We start from the raw sequence: 22,367 nt of genomic DNA on the forward strand, positions 1-22,367 counted from the left end.
GCCCCGAGAGGGAACCCGGAGCGCGCACTTTGTGGGGGGCGGGGGACCGCGTTCGCGCTCTGCCCCCGGTCTCTTGCGTGAGTACTAAATCTCACGGACAGGGGGGCCTCGTCATTGATTGTTACAGGTGAGACGGGGATTAGGAGGAGACCCCGACTGATGGGTAAAGGGGAGCACTAACACCAGAGGGACACCCCCGGCGTCTCTTTTTGAGAGACGCCCTGGGGTTTCCTAATGGCCAAGGAGGGTCGGGACCTCGGTTTGACGCCTCCCCCGAAGGACGGCGCCTGTTTGTGCAGCAGAGTGTCGCCATCAGGAGGCTGGGGCGTAAGAGAGCCACACAGCCCGCAGGGTGAGCGCTCCCTACTGGTCCCAGTCACACCTCTTGCAGGAGCAGCAGCAACCGGAGCTTTTCCGGGGTGGAATCTCCCATCCGGGTGCCGGCCAGGCTCACACCTGCTGGGCTGCCCCGGGGGTGAGCCCAGTCGAGAGTCGCAGGGCCAGATCTAGTCACCGGGGAGAAACGATACAAGTGAAGGATTGCTCGGCTCTCGGCACTTGAAAAGACCGACAAATGTCTCGTTCCCGCCGGAGCTGAATGTACCCGCATGTGTGGTGTCGTCTTCTTCCCCCGCCCCGCTGTGTTTGCTGTATTGTCTCTGAAGCCGGCCCCCCCGAGACGAGACGAGACGGGCTGTTCCTGTGCCCCAATTAACACTTTACAGGTGCCATTCCCCGGCATTGTGGCCATTGTCGGTGCTCACACGCGATAAGATAAGGCGGAGGAGAGCGGGGCATGCCCAGCGGCAGACATTCAAGGAGGGGGCAGTGCGAGGTGAGGTGAGGTGCGACACGCCGGAGCCCCGACGCAGCTAATGCGGAGCACTTGTTGGACTGGCATCGAAAGGACGTGTGCGCACGGAGCGAGCCTTCCCTGCGGCGGAGCGTGGGAACTTTCTCCCCCCCTCCCGCTGCAGGAGTTGTGTGCACTGCAGCGGTGCCGAGAGAAAAGCACAGAAGGCAGCAGGCTCTGGAGAGCAGGTAAGAGACGGAGCCTTGTGGGCAGGCGAGCAGGCCCATTTTTTGGAAAATTGCTGAAAAGGTTTGTTCGGTGTGTGGCAGGCGCACGTCGCGAGCTTGCGTGGCGATCTGCCGGTCTGGAGTTATGCAAATGAGGCCGAATTGCATCCCGGGACATGCTGCGAATACGCAACGGCGACTGCAGATGTGTAGGAAACGGCGCGCTCGTTTTCTCGTTTTGCCCACACTTTTGAGTGTTAGTGTGGCGTGTGAGTGTGTGAAAGAGTGGGCCCAGCAGGAGGCGGTGGCGTGCGGGGCGAGGAGGTGGCCTAGGCTGCGCGATTTGTGCTGTGGGTGCGGGCCGCTTGCAGGGGCCTGTTTAACTCATACTTACCTGGCAGGGGAGATACCTTGATCAAGAAGGAGGTTCACCCAGGGCGAGGCTCGGCCATTGCACTCCGGCTGTGCTGACCCCTGCGAATTCCCCAAATGTGGGAATCTCGACTGCATAATTTCTGGTAGTGGGGGACTGCGTTCGCGCTCTCCCCTGATGTGCTTGGTCCAAAATCAGATACGGGAGGGTTAGGACACCACGAGCTGCGTGGCTGCGGAAGGATCCCGGTTCGACAGGAGTGGACGCCGCTGCTGGTTCTCGCTGGCTTTTAGTTAGGGGTCCGGAGAAGCATCTCAAGCTAGTTCCACTACTCCTTCCGGACGTTCATTCCCTTTTCAAAGTCAGTCGTTTTGCTGTAGTCTGCGTTCTTTAGGCTGATTATCGAGGTTAGCCTTTATTTGGTCATGGGGGGCCTCGGTACTGTATGCTGAGTCTAAAGACAGTTTCACCCGTTTTCTGATTGCTCGGTTCTGTACCAGTGCAGACATGTCAAACAGTGAATTGCTGTACCTCTATTGTATCCGTGCTCAATGAATGAAATCGGTAACAAATGAATATATGTCTAGTTATACGAAAAACGAGTGGTTTATCGACTCATCTTCATTTGCAGATTTAGAGGCAGCTTCGATATTCGTTTTACAGACGGGTTTTTTTTTTTGAATATGGGTCACACACATGCCACAGCAACAAAACATCTCTAGAGATGAGGCTATAGATCACCTTTCCATCCTGCAGGTTTTCCTCCCAAAGCCTACGGCACCAACGGCGACCCCTGCTGGCCGGGAGAGCAAAAGCTTACAGCACCTGGTATTCCCAGGCAGTCTCCCATCCAAATACTAACCAGGCCCAACGCTGCTTAGCTTCCAAGATCAGATGAGATCGGGCGTGTTCAGGGTGGTGTGGCCGTAAGCGAAAGCCCCGGCGCCTGACTCGCTACTTGAAGCTGTGTGTGGCGGGGGTTCCGTGCCCCCCGAGCGGGACTGAAGGATCGTTCGTGTGCCACTCTTTGGAAAGGAGCTGCTTTCCAAATCGCATTGCGTGCCTGGATGTTGGCGAATGCGCTCCCTTGTGTTGGCACGTCCCGCACTGGAGGAGGACAAACAATCTGCACGGAGGAGCACCAGGCAAGTCTTCACCAGACAAAAACCTCCAGTGCACAGCACTCTGGAAACATTTCGGGGCTTTCGCGTGTTTATTTCAGCACGTAAAGCGCACCGGTCCAACACGTCGGCCGGGCGCGCGGCGCCTCCACCCTTTTGTGGCCTTGCGGCGTCAGAGCAAGAGGCTCCTTCTCGCTGCCCTTCCGCTGTGTTGCAGGGCCCCGAGAGGGAACCCGGAGCGCGCACTTTGTGGGGGGCGGGGGACCGCGTTCGCGCTCTGCCCCCGGTCTCTTGCGCGAGTACTAAATCTCACGGACAGGGGGGCCTCGTCATTGATTGTTACAGGTGAGACGGGGATTAGGAGGAGACCCCGACTGATGGGTAAAGGGGAGCACTAACACCAGAGGGACACCCCCGGCGTCTCTTTTTGAGAGACGCCCTGGGGTAGTCTAATGGCCAAGGAGGGTCGGGACCTCGGTTTGACGCCTCCCCCGAAGGACGGCGCCTGTTTGTGCAGCAGAGTGTCGCCATCAGGAGGCTGGGGCGTAAGAGAGCCACACAGCCCGCAGGGTGAGCGCTCCCTACTGGTCCCAGTCACACCTCTTGCAGGAGCAGCAGCAACCGGAGCTTTTCCGGGGTGGAATCTCCCATCCGGGTGCCGGCCAGGCTCACACCTGCTGGGCTGCCCCGGGGGTGAGCCCAGTCGAGAGTCGCAGGGCCAGATCTAGTCACCGGGGAGAAACGATACAAGTGAAGGATTGCTCGGCTCTCGGCACTTGAAAAGACCGACAAATGTCTCGTTCCCGCCGGAGCTGAATGTACCCGCATGTGTGGTGTCGTCTTCTTCCCCCGCCCCGCTGTGTTTGCTGTATTGTCTCTGAAGCCGGCCCCCCCGAGACGAGACGGGCTGTTCCTGTGCCCCAATTAACACTTTACAGGTGCCATTCCCCGGCATTGTGGCCATTGTCGGTGCTCACACGCGATAAGATAAGGCGGAGGAGAGCGGGGCATGCCCAGCGGCAGACATTCAAGGAGGGGGCAGTGCGAGGTGAGGTGAGGTGCGACACGCCGGAGCCCCGACGCAGCTAATGCGGAGCACTTGTTGGACTGGCATCGAAAGGACGTGTGCGCACGGAGCGAGCCTTCCCTGCGGCGGAGCGTGGGAACTTTCTCCCCCCCTCCCGCTGCAGGAGTTGTGTGCACTGCAGCGGTGCCGAGAGAAAAGCACAGAAGGCAGCAGGCTCTGGAGAGCAGGTAAGAGACGGAGCCTTGTGGGCAGGCGAGCAGGCCCGTTTTTTGGAAATTGCTGAAAAGGTTTGTTCGGTGTGTGGCAGGCGCACGTCGCGAGCTTGCGTGGCGATCTGCCGGTCTGGAGTTATGCAAATGAGGCCGAATTGCATCCCGGGACATGCTGCGAATGCGCAACGGCGACTGCAGATGTGTAGGAAACGGCGCGCTCGTTTTCTCGTTTTGCCCACACTTTTGAGTGTTAGTGTGGCGTGTGAGTGTGTGAAAGAGTGGGCCCAGCAGGAGGCGGTGGCGTGCGGGGCGAGGAGGTGGCCTAGGCTGCGCGATTTGTGCTGTGGGTGCGGGCCGCTTGCAGGGGCCTGTTTAACTCATACTTACCTGGCAGGGGAGATACTTTGATCAAGAAGGAGGTTCACCCAGGGCGAGGCTTGGCCATTGCACTCCGGCTGTGCTGACCCCTGCGAATTCCCCAAATGTGGGAATCTCGACTGCATAATTTCTGGTAGTGGGGGACTGCGTTCGCGCTCTCCCCTGATGTGCTTGGTCCAAAATCGGATACGGGAGGGTTAGGACACCACGAGCTGCGTGGCTGCGGAAGGATCCCGGTTCGACAGGAGTGGACGCCGCTGCTGGTTCTCGCTGGCTTTTAGTTAGGGGTCCGGAGAAGCATCTCAAGCTAGTTCCACTACTCCTTCCGGACGTTCATTCCCTTTTCAAAGTCAGTCGTTTTGCTGTAGTCTGCGTTCTTTAGGCTGATTATCGAGGTTAGCCTTTATTTGGTCATGGGGGGCCTCGGTACTGTATGCTGAGTCTAAAGACAGTTTCACCCGTTTTCTGATTGCTCGGTTCTGTACCAGTGCAGACATGTCAAACAGTGAATGGCTGTACCTCTATTGTATCCGTGCTCAATGAATGAAATCGGTAACAAATGAATATATGTCTAGTTATACGAAAAACGAGTGGTTTATCGACTCATCTTCATTTGCAGATTTAGAAGCAGCTTCGATATTCGTTTTACAGACGGGTTTTTTTTTTTGAATATGGGTCACACACATGCCACAGCAACAAAACATCTCTAGAGATGAGGCTATAGATCACCTTTCCATCCTGCAGGTTTTCCTCTCAAAGCCTACGGCACCAACGGCGACCCCTGCTGGCCGGGAGAGCAAAAGCTTACAGCACCTGGTATTCCCAGGCAGTCTCCCATCCAAGTACTAACCAGGCCCAACGCTGCTTAGCTTCCGAGATCAGACGAGATCGGGCGTGTTCAGGGTGGTGTGGCCTTAAGCAAAAGCCCCGGCGCCTGACTCGCTACTTGAAGCTGTGTGTGGCGGGGGTTCCGTGCCCCCCGAGCGGGACTGAAGGATCGTTCGTGTGCCACTCTTTGGAAAGGAGCTGCTTTCCAAATCGCATTGCGTGCCTGGATGTTGGCGAATGCGCTCCCTTGTGTTGGCACGTCCCGCACTGGAGGAGGACAAACAATCTGCACGGAGGAGCACCAGGCAAGTCTTCACCAGACAAAAACCTCCAGTGCACAGCACTCTGGAAACATTTCGGGGCTTTCGCGTGTTTATTTCAGCACGTAAAGCGCACCGGTCCAACACGTCGGCCGGGCGCGCGGCGCCTCCGCCCTCTTGTGGCCTTGCGGCGTCAGAGCAAGAGGCTCCTTCTCACTGCCCTTCCGCTGTGTTGCAGGGCCCCGAGAGGGAACCCGGAGCGCGCACTTTGTGGGGGGCGGGGGACCGCGTTCGCGCTCTGCCCCCGGTCTCTTGCGCGAGTACTAAATCTCACGGACAGGGGGGCCTCGTCATTGATTGTTACAGGTGAGACGGGGATTAGGAGGAGACCCCGACTGATGGGTAAAGGGGAGCACTAACACCAGAGGGACACCCCCGGCGTCTCTTTTTGAGAGACGCCCTGGGGTTTCCTAATGGCCAAGGAGGGTCGGGACCTCGGTTTGACGCCTCCCCCGAAGGACGGCGCCTGTTTGTGCAGCAGAGTGTCGCCATCAGGAGGCTGGGGCGTAAGAGAGCCACACAGCCCGCAGGGTGAGCGCTCCCTACTGGTCCCAGTCACACCTCTTGCAGGAGCAGCAGCAACCGGAGCTTTTCCGGGGTGGAATCTCCCATCCGGGTGCCGGCCAGGCTCACACCTGCTGGGCTGCCCCGGGGGTGAGCCCAGTCGAGAGTCGCAGGGCCAGATCTAGTCACCGGGGAGAAACGATACAAGTGAAGGATTGCTCGGCTCTCGGCACTTGAAAAGACCGACAAATGTCTCGTTCCCGCCGGAGCTGAATGTACCCGCATGTGTGGTGTCGTCTTCTTCCCCCGCCCCGCTGTGTTTGCTGTATTGTCTCTGAAGCCGGCCCCCCCGAGACGAGACGGGCTGTTCCTGTGCCCCAATTAACACTTTACAGGTGCCATTCCCCGGCATTGTGGCCATTGTCGGTGCTCACACGCGATAAGATAAGGCGGAGGAGAGCGGGGCATGCCTAGCGGCAGACATTCAAGGAGGGGGCAGGGCGAGGTGAGGTGAGGTGCGACACGCCGGAGCCCCGACGCAGCTAATGCGGAGCACTTGTTGGACTGGCATCGAAAGGACGTGTGCGTACGGAGCGAGCCTTCCCTGCGGCGGAGCGCGGGAACTTTCTCCCCCCCTCCCGCTGCAGGAGTTGTGTGCGCTGCAGCGGTGCCGAGAGAAAAGCACAGAAGGCAGCAGGCTCTGGAGAGCAGGTAAGAGACGGAGCCTTGTGGGCAGGCGAGCAGGCCCGTTTTTTGGAAATTGCTGAAAAGGTTTGTTCGGTGTGTGGCAGGCGCACGTCGCGAGCTTGCGTGGCGATCTGCCGGTCTGGAGTTATGCAAATGAGGCCGAATTGCATCCCGGGACATGCTGCGAATGCGCAACGGCGACTGCAGATGTGTAGGAAACGGCGCGCTCGTTTTCTCGTTTTGCCCACACTTTTGAGTGTTAGTGTGGCGTGTGAGTGTGTGAAAGAGTGGGCCCAGCAGGAGGCGGTGGCGTGCGGGGCGAGGAGGTGGCCTAGGCTGCACGATTTGTGCTGTGGGTGCGGGCCGCTTGCAGGGGCCTGTTTAACTCATACTTACCTGGCAGGGGAGATACCTTGATCAAGAAGGAGGTTCACCCAGGGCGAGGCTCGGCCATTGCACTCCGGCTGTGTTGACCCCTGCGAATTCCCCAAATGTGGGAATCTCGACTGCATAATTTCTGGTAGTGGGGGACTGCGTTCGCGCTCTCCCCTGATGTGCTTGGTCCAAAATCAGATACGGGAGGGTTAGGACACCACGAGCTGCGTGGCTGCGGAAGGATCCCGGTTCGACAGGAGTGGACGCCGCTGCTGGTTCTCGCTGGCTTTTAGTTAGGGGTCCGGAGAAGCATCTCAAGCTAGTTCCACTACTCCTTCCGGACGTTCATTCCCTTTTCAAAGTCAGTCGTTTTGCTGTAGTCTGCGTTCTTTAGGCTGATTATCGAGGTTAGCCTTTATTTGGTCATGGGGGGCCTCGGTACTGTATGCTGAGTCTAAAGACAGTTTCACCCGTTTTCTGATTGCTCGGTTCTGTACCAGTGCAGACATGTCAAACAGTGAATGGCTGTACCTCTACTGTATCCGTGCTCAATGAATGAAATCGGTAACAAATGAATATATGTCTAGTTATACAAAAAACGAGTGGTTTATCGACTCATCTTCATTTGCAGATTTAGAGGCAGCTTCGATATTCGTTTTACAGACGGGTTTTTTTTTTTGAATATGGGTCACACACATGCCACAGCAACAAAACATCTCTAGAGATGAGGCTATAGATCACCTTTCCATCCTGCAGGTTTTCCTCCCAAAGCCTACGGCACCAACGGCGACCCCTGCTGGCCGGGAGAGCAAAAGCTTACAGCACCTGGTATTCCCAGGCAGTCTCCCATCCAAGTACTAACCAGGCCTGACGCTGCTTAGCTTCCGAGATCAGAAGAGATCGGGCGTGTTCAGGGTGGTGTGGCCGTAAGCGAAAGCCCCAGCGCCTGACTCGCTACTTGAAGCTGTGTGTGGCGGGGGTTCCGTGCCCCCCGAGCGGGACTGAAGGATCGTTCGTGTGCCACTCTTTGGAAAGGAGCTGCTTTCCAAATCGCATTGCGTGCCTGGATGTTGGCGAATGCGCTCCCTTGTGTTGGCACGTCCCGCACTGGAGGAGGACAAACAATCTGCACGGAGGAGCACCAGGCAAGTCTTCAGTGCACAGCACTCTGGAAACATTTCGGGGCTGTCGCGTGTTTATTTCAGCACGTAAAGCGCACCGGTCCAACACTTCGGCCGGGCGCGCGGCGCCTCCGCCCTCTTGCTGCCCCTGCAGCTGCTTCACTTTTCCCTTTAGTTGCCATCGATTTTTTTGTAGTGCTATACATATACGATTGAGGTATCTTAGAGTTCTCCTTCGATGACCCAGCACTCTCTTTTCTTTTCCCAGTGTTACTCATATCGGACTTTTTAAACCTAAAAAAAAAATCGTTTTTTTTTCTTTCAATTATAACTGAAGTTTAAACAACTAGTGTTAAGTCCTTATTTTTCTGTAGTCAAAAAAAGCAAAAATTAACATTCAGGTCATGAAAAACTCAAAAAAACTCCCCAACCACTAAACTTTACCTCCCACCTGAGCGCCATCTTGAACGCCCCTACCACCAGAGAATGCTCACGATTTCGGAAGCTGTCTCCGGGACGTGCTGATTCCACACATCCTGAATAAATCATGTTATTGTTATTTGCTGTAGCTAGACGTTCAAATGAGTTTCATGGCCAGATGGACTGTTTCCTCCAGCGGTATAATATTGCAGTGAGACAGCACGATGCCTGCAAGACTATGTCACGCTAAACGCCACAGATTGTGTTTGTCCGTTCGTGTCAGTCGTCCCGCAGCCACGGGAAGTGGGACACAAACATGCTGCAATGCTTTCAAGACGTTAGGATTTGTTTGTGCAACATCCAAGAGGAGTACTTGTGGCTTGAATGTGAACTGTACGTGCCCGCCCCCTTTCCTCTGTAGTGCATGAGTTCCTCCCGGCATGCCCTTCGTCATTGTTCTGTCATCTTGTATTTAAAGGGTTGTATTTCTGCTGCTGAAAATAAGCAACGGTTTTCTCACAACGCCCTTTGTTCCCAACGGAGCCCTTGTCTGCCATGAAATTCTTCAAAACCTCAAGCTAGAAGAAGAAGAAGACGACAAATATGAAGCGTTATAGCAACGACATGCCATGACACGATCGATAACGATTTCCATAGGATCCCCGCGGTTGCCTGGCAACCGTCAGCTTTGCGCAGTGGCAGTATCGTAGCCTGTGAGGGTTAGCCGAGGCGTGATTATTGCTAGTTGAAAACTTTTCCCAATACCCCGCTTCCGCCGGTTTGCAATACAATCGGCGAAAGCAATTTTTGACAGTCTCGTCAGAGACTGAGCAAGGTGTTTAAAGACAGATTTGGTCACGGTGATATCATGGTAGAAAGAAACGAACTTGTTACGTGTCAACTGAAACGCTCTTTCAGCTTTATGCAGAGAACAGCGTCTGTCGAGATTACTTTTGTGTCAGCGCGAAACGCCGTGTGCTTGTCAGTATGATTTCATATTGCTCGTAGCGGCGCCTGGCTTTTGTCTGTCAAACGTTAGGTTGCGCTTCTTCATGCTGCATCGTCGGCATGAGTGGAGCATTTTAAACGTCTGTACTTACTGCGCCCCATAAGAAATGGTTTGTCCCCATTCAAAAGAGATTGTGCGATGTCCTGCAGCGTTCGCAAAGCAAACCTTTGACAGTTTGAAAAGAGGAATTTATTCTGCTTCCTGTGCGTGCAGTAGTTACAAAGTTGAACGTCTTTACACGATCTGCTGCAGTTTTCAGTGGGTGGGCTTTGTCAAATGGCTTGGAAAAACGCACTGTGTTTCGGCTCGGGAAACATCATGAGCAGTGTCCTGCATGTTTTCTGTGTATAGCTGTCTTTTAACGCATACAGAATTCATTCGAAATCATTGATTTCTCCAATTAACAAGGGTCTCTTTTTGAACCTGCCAGAAGCATTCTTTCAATGTAACAGATTTACTCCGGGGAAGGGCAGCATGACATTGAGAGTAGCTCAAGCTTTCAGCACCTTTATCTGACTGCATGTATGCAGACACTGCTCAGAATCCCCTGTAAGATTCTCCTTCAATTCCGTTTTGCAGTGCTTTAGCTCTTTCAAAAGGCTTCGCTTTGCTAGTCACAATCCAAGGCTCATGACAGCATTTGAAAACATTCGTAACTGCGTTGGCCGGGAATCGAACCTGGGTTAACTGCTTTGAAGGCAGCTATGCGCAACACTGGCTCGCTCCAGAATAAATCTCACGTCGAGGGCATATTTTTTTCCATTTTACCGTGAGTCGGGCTCAGCTGCACAGAGGAGAGAGCAGAGCAATGAGGTCACGGGGACAGGGGAGTCACACGCTGGCGGTTTGAATACGCGGAAGATCACTGAGGGATCCACAGTATATGGACCCTCCGTGCGCCATCAGTCCGCACTCCGGACTCTGAATCCTGCCATCCGAGTTAAGATCTCGGCGGAACCTGAGGCGCAGTTCCTTCTTAAAACGTAATCTGGTGAGCATTTCTAGAATCGTACTTGTATAGATGCAGCCTTTAATGTGTTGCTAGGTTAAAATTGATGACTTCTTGTATTTCAGTAGGCAACTGCCCTCTTGATTTCGGATTTAATTTCTTTATTACAGGGGCGCTTTTATGAAGACAGAGTCATGTTCAGGTACTTTGCTTGATGGAGGAAGCTCATTTCGGACTCTGTGATCTGCTCACCTGGAAAGGTCTGCTATACTACTACAAGAGAGAAGTAGAGTCTGGAAGAAGGGACAATTTTATGATGCTTTGGAAGATAATGTTTTTTTTTTCTTATACTGAAAATGAAAGGTAGTTGTTTCTATATGGACTCAGTCTTTGGAATTTGTATATATATATTTCAGTGATCCCTCAGCCATTCCTTCTGTATTGTAATTCAATTTCTCTTTTAAAATTCCTTCCCCACTTCTAGGACCTGCAGTTGCTGAACTCCACAATGGCTTCTATTGGAAAGTCTGTGACTGAGACCAAGTGTTCACTTTTTTATGAAACCATTATTTATTTAGGAGCAATGAGCAATTCTTATATAAATGCAATAAAATCATTATGCTCAAACTATGAGAGAGAAAATTAAGGATAATTTAAGAAATCAGTCTTAGCTTGTTTCTATACACAGATGGTATTATTTATTTTCAAAGGAAACCCACGAGGATTCCCCTGGTGTGCAAGATGTGCCTGAATACTCTTGATCAGCTTCCTGCTCACTTGAAGAGGGCGTGTATGAAGCACGCCACGGCAGAAAACATCAGGATGGCCTCTCAACAGGCGAGGGAGGACATGATGAATCACCTGAAGAACGGGGTCATCGTGGATTACCACAGAATAGAGATCGTGTCTGGTGAGGCAAACAGGATAGTGGTTGTAAGACTGCTAGAGTCCTTGGGCCTTTTTGTACATGGGAAGCCTGAAGACACATTGGCAAGGTGAGATATTTTTAATCTGTAAGGCTTCTGTAGTTTCTTTTTGAAATCATTGTTACAACATATTATGTAAAAGCATGTTGAAAAGAATCTACCTGCATTCCAGCGGCCCTGAGCAAGAGGCCGCAGTCCAGGAGGAAGAGATGCCAGAGGCTGCTCTAGAAACTGAAACAGAAGCGGATAAGGAAGGGGAAGATGTGAGCTCTGAAGAACTCTATCAGCAGTAAGACTTTTTATTTTTCAGATGTATCTATTTTTTACTAAAATTCTAATTTGTCTTATAGGTATAAAATGTTTAAACCGGTGTTTTATATCCTTACAGGCCCTGAGTAGTTAAAAAGTATCAGCAGGCCGGAAGAGAGTGGCCCAAGCTGGACTCTATAGAAAGCACTCCCTGGATGCTCCTCTCCTGATTGGATTCAAACAGTACCTTACCAAGGATCTGGGAGTGGCAAATTATTCTCAGGAGGTATTTATTTTTTAAAGGCATTTAAAATTAAGCAATGGTATCTTCATTGTAAATGTTTTTATTTCTTAGCTTAAAATTCACCCATGTGAAATGATGTCAGCCATAAACATCATGACTCTATATTTCCTACCTGAATCTATTCTACTTAAATTATTACATTATACACAATTTGAGTTCATTTTAAAAAGTAAAAGGTAATGAAAGGAATGCATTTTCATAAGAAAGATAATACCGATATGCATGTGATAATCTTCCTTATATCATGTAGTGCATCATTTGGACACTTTGTGGGCTTCAAATACAAAGAAAATCATGTTCTATGGTACAAGATAAATACAAAACTTAAGCTTTTATTTTAATTAGATTTCTTTATAAAGCATAAGCAATCATTTATTACATCGCTTCTTGAATTAAATCTTTTGACAAGAGGTAAGACTTCTGTTACATTTAAACCCATGTTTAGCTGTGTTTTTTAGATTTAACTGAACCAATTTCTGTGTGTGATAATGTCCTTGAATTCTGACAACATCACACTAAATTACATGATATAAAACAGCTAATGTTTCTAGAGATAAAGTTTCTGAGATGCTTCTAATTACTTTTTATTACCAGGGACAGTTTAATTCACCTTGTACAGTACTGTAAGACCAAGATGCTTTTTTTAAAAGTTATTTAACATTTTATAGAACTTTGTCTACTATGGCAACATGATGTGCTTGGTGAAACTTGGAAAAATACTGCTTGGCCACTTATCTTAAGATAAAGATAGGATAAAGGTTTATCTTTTGCACCTACCTGACCCCCAGGGAAGGCCAATGCTTTCTAAGTTGATGGTTCCCTACAGTAGACTGTACTTTAATTTCAAAGGTAATGTATATTGACCCAAATCAGTTTTGGAATCCAATCTACTGACGAGATGGAGCACATCCTTTTTTCAGGATTTTAGCATCATACGTTTGGTATATTTAGTCCCTAATGCTGAAAGAAATGATCATAGAACATTTGGACACTTTGTGGGCTTGAAATACAAAGCAAATCATGTTCTATGGTACAAGATAAATACAAAACTTAAGCTTTTATTTTAATTAGATTTGTTTATAAAGCATAAGCAATCATTTATTACATTAATATATGTAAAAATAACATTTTAGCATCATACGTTTAGTATATTTAGTCCCTAATGCTGAAAGAAATGATCATAGAACATGACATCTAACCTTACCTGCGGTGTTTTTAATCCCTATTGCTCAATGCACGGTGAAAGCATTCCATACATGTGTCTGACAATGAGGAATGGGCCCCTGAGACAGTCATTTGCCTGTTTCACAAATGATCGTATTTTACTAGAGATTCTGCTTGGGATTCAGATGTGCATTCGGACAGCAATCCCTTTCAAGAAATGATATGTTCTGGATGAGGTCAAAGGTGCTGGAACACTGTATCTAGGATGTGTTTGCAGAGACTGTGTGTCTCCTGCTTCAACGCAGTGATAAACAGATGTGCTCCTTTAATTTATTGGTACATGCCCAGGGCAGTAAGCAGTCTGAGGATTTATTTCCAGATGGCATAGAGCAGTGAAGCAGTGAAGTAGTGCAAAACACTGGATCATTATATTATTAGAATCTATTCTACTTAAATTATTACATTATACTCAATTTGAGTTCATTTTAAAAAGTAAAAGGTAATGAAAGGAATGCATTTTCATAAGAAAGATAATACCGATATGCATGTGATAATCTTCCTTATATCATGTAGTGCGTCATTTGGACACTTTGTGGGCTTGAAATACAAAGAAAATCATGTTCTATGGTACAAGATAAATACAAAACTTAAGCTTTTATTTTAATTAGATTTGTTTCTAAAGCATAAGCAATCATTTATTACATTAATATATGTGAAAATAACATTTTAGCATCATATGTTTAGTATATTTAGTCCCTAATGCCGAAAGAAATGATCATTTGTTTAACAGGGTCTGTCTCAAAGGATGCAGTACTCCTGAAGGGTCTCAAACCCTACATTTCGGATGCCTAGCTGTATCCCTCACATGTGGCACCTCAGAATGACTTCTAACCTTACCTGTGGTGTATTCAGTCCCTATTGCTCAATGCACGGTGTACATACTGCATACATGTGTCTTGAGAATGAGGAATGGGCCCCTGAGACAGTCATTTGCCTGTTTCACAAACAGGGACCTGGACCTAGACCTGGCCCGTACAGGGCTCAAACCCGCGACCTTGGCGTTATTAGCACCACGCTCTAACCAACTGAGCTAACCAGCCTCACGACAGTGCTCCTCTCTGTGCTGCAAAAAATCAAACTCAGGGAATTTCTTTTGTCCTCCTTTGAATAGAAAGCCGTGTAATCAGTGTACGGGCTTTCTCGTGCAGTTTCATGGTTCTTGTAACCCAAATCCTACACTGGCCTGAAGTGCCCCCCCATTTCACAGCATTTTTCAGCTGATTTAAAATGTACCTAAAGGAGAAGCATTATTGAAGACCATCAATTACCAAGAGCTTTTGTCAAAGGTTTTGGTGGTCATTTTGAATGACCACAGAGCGCTGTGACCTCGGTTTTACATCTCATCCAAAAGACAGCGCCCTTTTACAACACAGTATCTCCGTCACTATACTGGGGCATTGGGACCCGCACAGACCTCAGGGTGAGCGCCCCCCCGCCGGCACCATTAACACCGCTTCCAGCTGGAAGCTTTGTTTTTCCCTGTAGCTCATCCTCATCCAGGTACTGACCTGGCTCACACCTGCTTAGCTTCAGTGGGTTTTCAGTTGCGAGTTGCAAGGGGATGCAAGTGATGGAGCCGCTCGCTGCAAAAGCCACTGCATTGGCTGGGAATCGAACCCGAGCCTCCCGCGTGGCAGGCGAGAATTCTACCACTGAACCACCAATGCTCAGTGCCTGGACCTTCAAAAAAGACGCTTTTTTGGTGCTCTGTGCAAAACGCGTCGACATCTGCTTCCAGCTGCAAAATGCCATTTGCGGACGCTGAAGAACTTATTTCTAAGGCAGCGGGTACAAGCGATTGGGCGTTTTAAAACCACCAGGAACAGCAAAGAGGCGCGCTTCTTTGCTTGTGCCGAAACACACCGACTGAAAGCGGACAACGTAGTCGGCAGGATTGGAACCTGTGCGGGGAGACCCCAATGGATTTCTAGTCCATTGCCTTAACCACTCAGCCACGACTACAGCAAGCCCCACTGCCGCTGCGTTCTTGCTACAATCTTACCTGGATCGCGAGGCGCCGGCGGAAGCCTATTTCAAAGTCGTTCTCCGTTTCAAAAAAACATTTCCAAAATACAAGCCTTGCAGACAGACACGCCTCAGAGGACTTAAGGGTGGCTTCATGTCGGAATGATAAAGTCTCCCCGTCCGGACATGAAAAGGCCACTTTGTTACACACAAAAAAAGAATCAACAACAGAGAAATGCCCACAAGCATTTGAAAAGCCGCACCACGTCGCACTTGAAATAGCTCTTACATTAGTGGTAGACACAGGAATCGCCTTTTTATTTACGCTCTTACCAACGCGATGGAAAGCAAAACAAAGCAAAGCAGAGCAAAACAAAACGAACAAACGAAAACCCTCACGTCCTGCACTTGCATATAACCCCGTTACGTGCCCAAGCGGTATTGTACGTCATCCTAGCACTGCACCCCGGGTCGTACGGTATATGGGAACGAGCACACGCCACGAATCGTCTTGAATCACTCCCTACAGCTGTAAGGCGCCTTGAAGCGTGCACCCCCAACATTCTTCTTTGCGCATCTGTGAAAGGTAAACTCTTGAGCAAACTCTGAACCAGCTCTAAGGAAACTAATCCGATTAGACGTTACTTTGACTCATCTTCTTACGCTCAGTGCCGGATTGCTCAAACTCCAGCTAGGGTTAGGGTTAGCATTCCCACGCTACTTAGACACTTTGTTTACGCTCAGTGCTGGATTTTGGGAACTTCAGGACGAGTGGGAATTTTCTCCTATCTGTCCATTCTGTTTTGTTTTGGAGACTCTTGGCTGCCTATGTTGTTCAGTGCACCGTGAAGGAAACATTTTCCAAAACTGTGTCAGCTCAAAAGTTGTAAGAAAACCTCTCCAGGTGCTTTAACTCTCTTCATTTTTGTCATTTAATGTGACACTCGATGTATAACTGGAGCCTCACATATGCAAATGGTGAGGCTCCAGTTCGACACCCAGTTCCACACGACTTTACAGTATATGACAAAAGCATGGCAGACTGTGCCGGACCAGCTGGTAACTTCCGCTTATTTTGACCATATTAAACATTGGAAATCTTCCCACTTGCATTTGTGACACTTGATTTTGGCTCCACCTAAGACACTCTTAAATCTTCAAACACTTTTCTCTTCTCCCGCAACACACTTGTCTGTCGGCACTATGTGGCAGCGTTGCATGACAACCCATCTCACCACGGAAAGGAACCTAACAGCTTTGGTAAGAGAGTAGAATTACCTGAAGAACTGCTTTCCATGGAAGCAGGACCAAGCGATGTAGCATTTTTATAGTACCAGGAAAGGAGAAGCGGCACTTCGCCTTTGCCGCACAGGCACAAGGTGACGTGCGGCAGACGCCGTAGTCGGCAGGATTCGAACCTGAGCGAGGAGTCCCCAATGGATTTCAAATCCATCGCCTTAACTACTCGGCCACGACTACAGCGAGCTCGCCGCCGCCGCATTCCTCCTATAATCTAACACGGAGTGCGAGGTGGCTGCGGAAACCTTTTTAAAGTCGCTCTCTGTTAAAAAAAAAACCTTTCACAAGATACATGCCGGCAGACAGACACGCCTCAGAGGGTTTAAGGCTGGCTTCACGTTCAAATGATAAAGTCTCCCCGTCCGGATGTCAAAATGCAACTTTGGCAGACAGAAAAAACATCAACAAACCACAAATGTGGACAAGGATTTTACAAGCTGCACCACACTGCACTTTCAAAAGCATTTATATTCGTGTTAGACGCAGGAATTGTCTTTGTTTTGCGCGCTTACGAACGCCATAGAAAACGAAACAAAACAAAAGCCCTCAGCTCCTGTACTTGATTATAACGCCGTTACGTGTCGAAGCAGGAATTTACGTCATCTTACCACTGCAACATGGGGAATAGAGGGAAATGAACACACGCTACGAATCGTCTCAATCACTCCCTAGAGTCGTAAGGCACATTGAAGGGTGCACCCCCATCATTAATCGTTGGGCCTCTGTAAAAGGAAAGCTGTTGAGCAGTCTTTGAAACAGCTCGGATGAAACACTTGATTGCTTCCATGTGCATCTGGAGCCCACTTCTTATTTTCACTTCACGCCGCCCAAAGCATTTCTAAAACAGGAGATTCACGTTTGGGAATGCGCCCTGCCCTACAAATAAAACAGGTCTACGGGTCTGAAACCTGCTCCACGGAAAACAGTTCTGTTGCGCTTTTGATCAAAGGGAGATTCTCTGTTCTTACTTTTTGATTACATAACACCCAAAGGGGCTTCTTTGGAGCTGGATTCCAACCAGCATCCTAAAGTTTCTTGGCGGTATCCTTTACAGTCCTCTGTTCGGTCGACAAGGAACAGAAGGGGGCAGCTTTCCTCACACATACAGTGCAATGTACTGTAGTGTTCCCCTTCATTGAATTCGCAGTTCTGCATCAGACCTCTAACTCGTTTCCTTAGCTTGGATTTAAGCCACGAAGCAGGCTTCTACTGTATAAACGTCTAGAGGAATCACAAACTATTTGAGAGGCCATCATCCCAGGGGGAACTGACAAAGTCTATCCCTAAACACCTAGCGCAGTCTCTCGAGAGACTGTCAAAAATCGCTTTCTCCATTTGTGCTGCAAGTAAGTGAAAACGCGGTCTCAACCCAGAGCCACTTGGCAGCAGCGGCACGTAAATACTGTTACTACCACTGCTCGATACCAACGTTAGCCTACTATACCATGTTCAGCCACCGCTAGAAAATGTAAGGCTCTAGTACTGGAGCAAACAAAAGGAGAGCCAACGTCAAACGTAGAGAGCGACGAGGATGGGATTCGAACCCATGCGTGCAGAGCACAATGGATTAGCAGTCCATCGCCTTAACCACTCGGCCACCTCGTCGATGAAACTGGGCTGTCCAGACATGGGTTGGCGCGCTCCAGATGATCTTTTTCTTTTTTTTCCCTCGTACTCAAGGGTCCTTTTCCTGTTCCACATGCGATTTCAACATTTTCCTTGGGAGATGTCAAGCCAGCAAGCCACTGCTGTGGTTCAGTGGCCATTGTGGAGTTCAGTGGCCCTGTTGTACACAGAAAGCACATTGAGCTCCTTGGACATGAAAAGTTCCAGATAAAAGCCATTTGTCATCCTTTCTCTTGGTGTCGATGTTGCTATTGTATGTAAAGGTGGCAACTTGCTCAGCGAGCAGGCGGAGCACACACCGAATGCAGATGTGTCTGAGTGGTGTGTCCAAGTGGCTGCAAAAGGACAACACTACCGGGGCGCCGTTGCTTAGTTGGTTAAAGCGCTTGTCTCTTAAACAGGAGATCCTGAGTCCGAATCCCAGTGGTGCCTTCTTTGTTCTGTCTTCTCAAACAGAACTGGTCCTTACAGACAACCGCCTACGGCTAGACTTAATTAAATGCAAGTATTCATTTCCTGTCTTTAACGCGACTTGTTTTTCTTAAAATGGATGGAACTTGCAAAACATGAAATACAAACATTGCTAATCAGCGCTAGCGGCTGGCAAAAAAAAAGAAGTCAGCAATGTTTTTTTTCTTTAACCTTAACCCTGCTAATGGAGAAGAGTTAAACGACCGAGTCTATGCAGCTTAAACGGTGCTCATGTCGGGTTCTTAGCTGAAAGGGTGGTAAATCACGCTCACCCCAGTCCTTAATCTTTTAAAAGGATACAATATTGAACCTAGTCGCCACATCACATACATCCTGTTCAACGATAAAAAAGTGACATCTATCCTCGATCCAGAGTAAATCCCACGATGAGGGCATATTTTTTTCCACTTTACCATGAGTCGGGCTCAGCTGCACAGAGGCGAGAGCAGAGCAATGAGGTCACAGGGACAGGGGAGTCACACGCTGGCGGTTTGAACACGCGGAAGATCACTGAGGGATCCACAGTATATGGACCCTCCGTGCGCCATCAGTCCACACTCCGGACTCTGAATCCTGCCATCCGAGTTAAGATCTCGGCGGAACCTGAGGCACAGTTCCTTCTTAAAACGTAATCTGGTGAGCATTTCTAGAATCGTACTTGTATAGATGCAGCCTTTAATGTGTTGCTGGGTTAAAATTGATGACTTCTTGAACTTCAGTAGGCAACTGCCCTCTTGATTTCGGATTTAATTTCTTTATTACAGGGGCGCTTTTATGAAGACAGAGTCATGTTCAGGTACTTTGCTTGATGGAGGAAGCATATTTCGGACTCTGTGATCTGCTCACCTGGAAAGGTCTGCTGTACTACTACAAGAGAGAAGTAGAGTCTGGAAGAATGGACAATTTTATGATGCTTTGGAAGATAATGTTTTTTTTTTCTTTGAAATCGAAATGAATCAGAATATCAGTGCAAAAGACAAACTCTTGGTTTGGTTTAAAGAGATATGGTTTTAAAACAGACAAAATGTAGAAAACAGGTGTTTCTCACTTTTGGAAAAGAATGGACCGGGGGTAATATTTTACTAGGTGCAGTGCTGATCTCACTGGGTTACAGTCCTGCAGTGTCACACCAGGGCCAGTGGCGCAATGGATAACGCGTCTGACTACGGCTCAGGAGATTGCAGGTTCGACTCCTGCCTGGCTCGGGTCATTTTTAAACGCATGGGGCTACTCCCTAAGTAGTCTGTGCTACTTACTGCATTGTAATCGTACCCAGTAAGAGATTTCCTTCATGTAAATGAACTGCACCTGACAGCTTTAGAAAAACACCTGGGCTCAGTACGGTGCTGAGAGCTCAGCGTTGCTGTTCTAATTAGCACGCACTGCATCGGCTATGAGCCCGAACCTTTCAATTATTCCGATCAGTAAGTCAACACGTAGTCCACATGAACGGTAGAAATATTCTCTTGTCTGTCTCTTGTTTGTATAGAACTGAATGTCCCTGACAATGTACTGTTAGTTTTAATTGAAGAACGGCATTTGTGTTCAAATATACCAGACAAGTTTATGTAACTGCTCATGCGACACTCAGTTGTAATTAGTCAAGAAATAAAGTCGAACAATAGCTGCGGGTTTGATTCTGAACGTATGAGATTGCAGCGCCTTTTACTTCCATTGACAAATGATAGAGATTCGAAGAGAGATCCTTCAGACCAGCAAGCAAACCCACGGCTATTTCGGTTTTCTATCTAGGCAACGTTGGTGTCTGCAATAGCATACATGAAAGCGTGATGCAATTTCTGTGGCTACATTTGTTGCACATCATGCACAGTAAGAGTGTTTCTAACACCAAATAAAAAGTCAACAATTAGCGATCACGCCTTCTCCTCAGTTAACCCACTGAAACCCTTGCTGTTAACAGTTCTTTACTGCGTGCTTTACCAGCACCTACATATCGTGTCGGTTCTTTCAGCTTTATTCATTAGGTTTTCAAAGGCATAAGTAGAGCACCAGAGGTGCGAACGCAAAATGTGTAGTTATCTGAAGAATTGATTTCCATGGCAGCGGGTCCAAGCGATTTCGCGTTGTTATAGTACCAGGAAAGGAAAAGCGGCACTTCGCCTCTGCCGCGCAGGCACAAGGCGACGTGCGGCAGACGCCGGAGTCGGCAGGTTTCGCACCTGCGCGGGGAAGCCCCAACGCATTTCGAGCCCATCGCCTTAACCACTCGAGCACGACAAATGCGAGCTCGCCGCCGCCGCATTCCTCCTATAATCAAACACGGACTGCGATTTGGCTGCGGAAACCTTTTTAAAGTTGCTCTCCGTTAAAAAAAATACCTTTCACAAGATTCGTGCCGGCAGACAGACACGCCTCAGAGGGTTTAAGGCTGGCTTCACGTTCAAATGATAAAGTCCCCCAGTCCGGATGTCAAAATGCAACTTTGGCAGACAGAAAAAACATCAACAAACCAAAAATGTGGACAAGGATTTTACAAGCTGCACCACACTGCACTTTCAAAAGCATTTACATTCGTGTTAGACGCAGGAATTGCCTTTGATTTGCGCGCTTACGAACGCCATGGAAAACGAAACAAAACTAAAGCCCTCAGCTCCTGCACTTGATTATAATGCCGTTACGTGTCGAAGCAGGAATTTACGTCATCCTACCACTGCAACACGGGGAATAGAGGGAAATGAGCACAAGCTACGAATTGTCTCTAATCAGTCCCTACAGTTGTAAGACGCCTGGAAGCGTGCACCCCCATCATTAATCTTTGCGCATCTGTGCAAGGTAAACTCTGGAGCAGTCTCTGAAACGGCTCAAAGGAAACACGTGATTGATTCCATATGCATCTGGGGTTCATTTCTTATTTACATTTAATTCAAGGGAAAGGCTTGGGTCAGTTTCAGACGGCCTCCAACAGCGAGATTCAAGCGCCCCACCTTCAGCCCAATCTGCGCCGCCAGAACGACAACGGCTCCTCTGCTCTCCGGGGTGCGGTTGTGACCCCGTAACCTAAAGTGTTGGTGGCAGACAAATGGAGACTAACAGGTGATGTCCTAGGACATGACTACATTGTGACACTCGGTGGGGATGGTGACCATTGCTTGGAAAAGAGTGCGAGGCCCCTTTAGAAAAACATTTTGTTAACAGGCATTCTGCCTCAGCCTAAACACCTATAGCTTGCAAAGCGCATGCTATTAGACAGGCACCTCTGCAAGACCTTAAGAGTCTCTTAAACTAGTGATAGTAAGGTGTTCCCAATGGGCGATGTTTGGCTTTCAAATCATCTCTCTGTGGAAGCGCCGAGATGCAGCTGTTTAAGGCTTAGAAGCAGCTGACTGTTTCACTACCTAGCTGATTACTGTCAGTCAGGGAGCTCAGAGGTGAAAAGCCTGTCTGAGAGACAATTCGCCGTCGATGAGTTCAATATGTTCCGTACCAGCTCGGCGCAACTGAGATCGTCTTGGTAGCCGTGTAGCTCAGATGAGTGAGAGCGTGTGTGTGTGTACCACCGTGATTGGATGCCGGTCCTTCTCAGGTCACAGTAAACCTTCTGCTGCCTAACTTCCCTAATTTTGGGGATCCCTTTGAAAAAGCAAAGGAAAAAAAACTGGCTCTTCATCAGTATGATCGACCTCACCCAGTGTGGCGCAGTGGCCTAATGGCTAAGACACTGGCCTCCTAAGCCAGGGATTGTGGGTTTGAGTACCATCTGGGGTGCTCCTGTCCCATTTTGAGCGTACAAATGTCCTTTTGATTTGCAAAGCTACAACCCCACCTTACTCAGTGAGCGTCTCTTCTTTTCTCTCACATACAGTTGGGAGAAAAACTTTTGTAAACAGCCCTTCGGAATGATGTGGATTTCTGCATGAATGGCTCCTAACATGTGATCTTATCTTTATCTAAGTCATAATAATTAATAAAGAGAGTCTGATTTAACAAACAACACACGC

The 22,367-nt window shown here is 48.9% G+C and overlaps 9 non-coding genes across 9 annotated transcripts; 5 read left to right on the forward strand and 4 right to left on the reverse strand.

Annotated features, from left to right (window-relative positions):
- Positions 1-1,406: 1,406 nt before the first annotated feature.
- On the forward strand, positions 1,407-1,570 carry LOC138231316 (U1 spliceosomal RNA). The gene has a single exon (XR_011186606.1). It is a non-coding gene; the product is annotated as a U1 spliceosomal RNA (small nuclear RNA).
- A 636-nt stretch (positions 1,571-2,206) lies between these two features.
- Positions 2,207-2,325, reverse strand: LOC138231310 (5S ribosomal RNA). Its single transcript, XR_011186600.1, has one exon. It is a non-coding gene; the product is annotated as a 5S ribosomal RNA (ribosomal RNA).
- A 1,807-nt stretch (positions 2,326-4,132) lies between these two features.
- Positions 4,133-4,296, forward strand: LOC138231312 (U1 spliceosomal RNA). Its single transcript, XR_011186602.1, has one exon. It is a non-coding gene; the product is annotated as a U1 spliceosomal RNA (small nuclear RNA).
- Positions 4,297-4,932: 636 nt separating this feature from the next.
- On the reverse strand, positions 4,933-5,051 carry LOC138231314 (5S ribosomal RNA). The gene has a single exon (XR_011186604.1). It is a non-coding gene; the product is annotated as a 5S ribosomal RNA (ribosomal RNA).
- A 1,807-nt stretch (positions 5,052-6,858) lies between these two features.
- LOC138231311 (U1 spliceosomal RNA) lies at positions 6,859-7,022 on the forward strand. The gene has a single exon (XR_011186601.1). It is a non-coding gene; the product is annotated as a U1 spliceosomal RNA (small nuclear RNA).
- Positions 7,023-7,658: 636 nt separating this feature from the next.
- On the reverse strand, positions 7,659-7,777 carry LOC138231315 (5S ribosomal RNA). Its single transcript, XR_011186605.1, has one exon. It is a non-coding gene; the product is annotated as a 5S ribosomal RNA (ribosomal RNA).
- Positions 7,778-9,070: 1,293 nt separating this feature from the next.
- On the forward strand, positions 9,071-9,212 carry LOC138231313 (U4 spliceosomal RNA). The gene has a single exon (XR_011186603.1). It is a non-coding gene; the product is annotated as a U4 spliceosomal RNA (small nuclear RNA).
- An 8,622-nt stretch (positions 9,213-17,834) lies between these two features.
- Positions 17,835-17,916, reverse strand: trnas-gcu (transfer RNA serine (anticodon GCU)). Its single transcript has one exon. It is a non-coding gene; the product is annotated as a tRNA-Ser (tRNA).
- Positions 17,917-19,540: 1,624 nt separating this feature from the next.
- On the forward strand, positions 19,541-19,613 carry trnar-acg (transfer RNA arginine (anticodon ACG)). Its single transcript has one exon. It is a non-coding gene; the product is annotated as a tRNA-Arg (tRNA).
- The last annotated feature ends 2,754 nt before the right edge of the window (positions 19,614-22,367 follow it).

The sequence above is a fragment of the Lepisosteus oculatus genome, unplaced genomic scaffold, assembly GCF_040954835.1.
Source record: "Lepisosteus oculatus isolate fLepOcu1 unplaced genomic scaffold, fLepOcu1.hap2 HAP2_SCAFFOLD_536, whole genome shotgun sequence".
Taxonomy (NCBI): domain Eukaryota; kingdom Metazoa; phylum Chordata; class Actinopteri; order Semionotiformes; family Lepisosteidae; genus Lepisosteus; species Lepisosteus oculatus.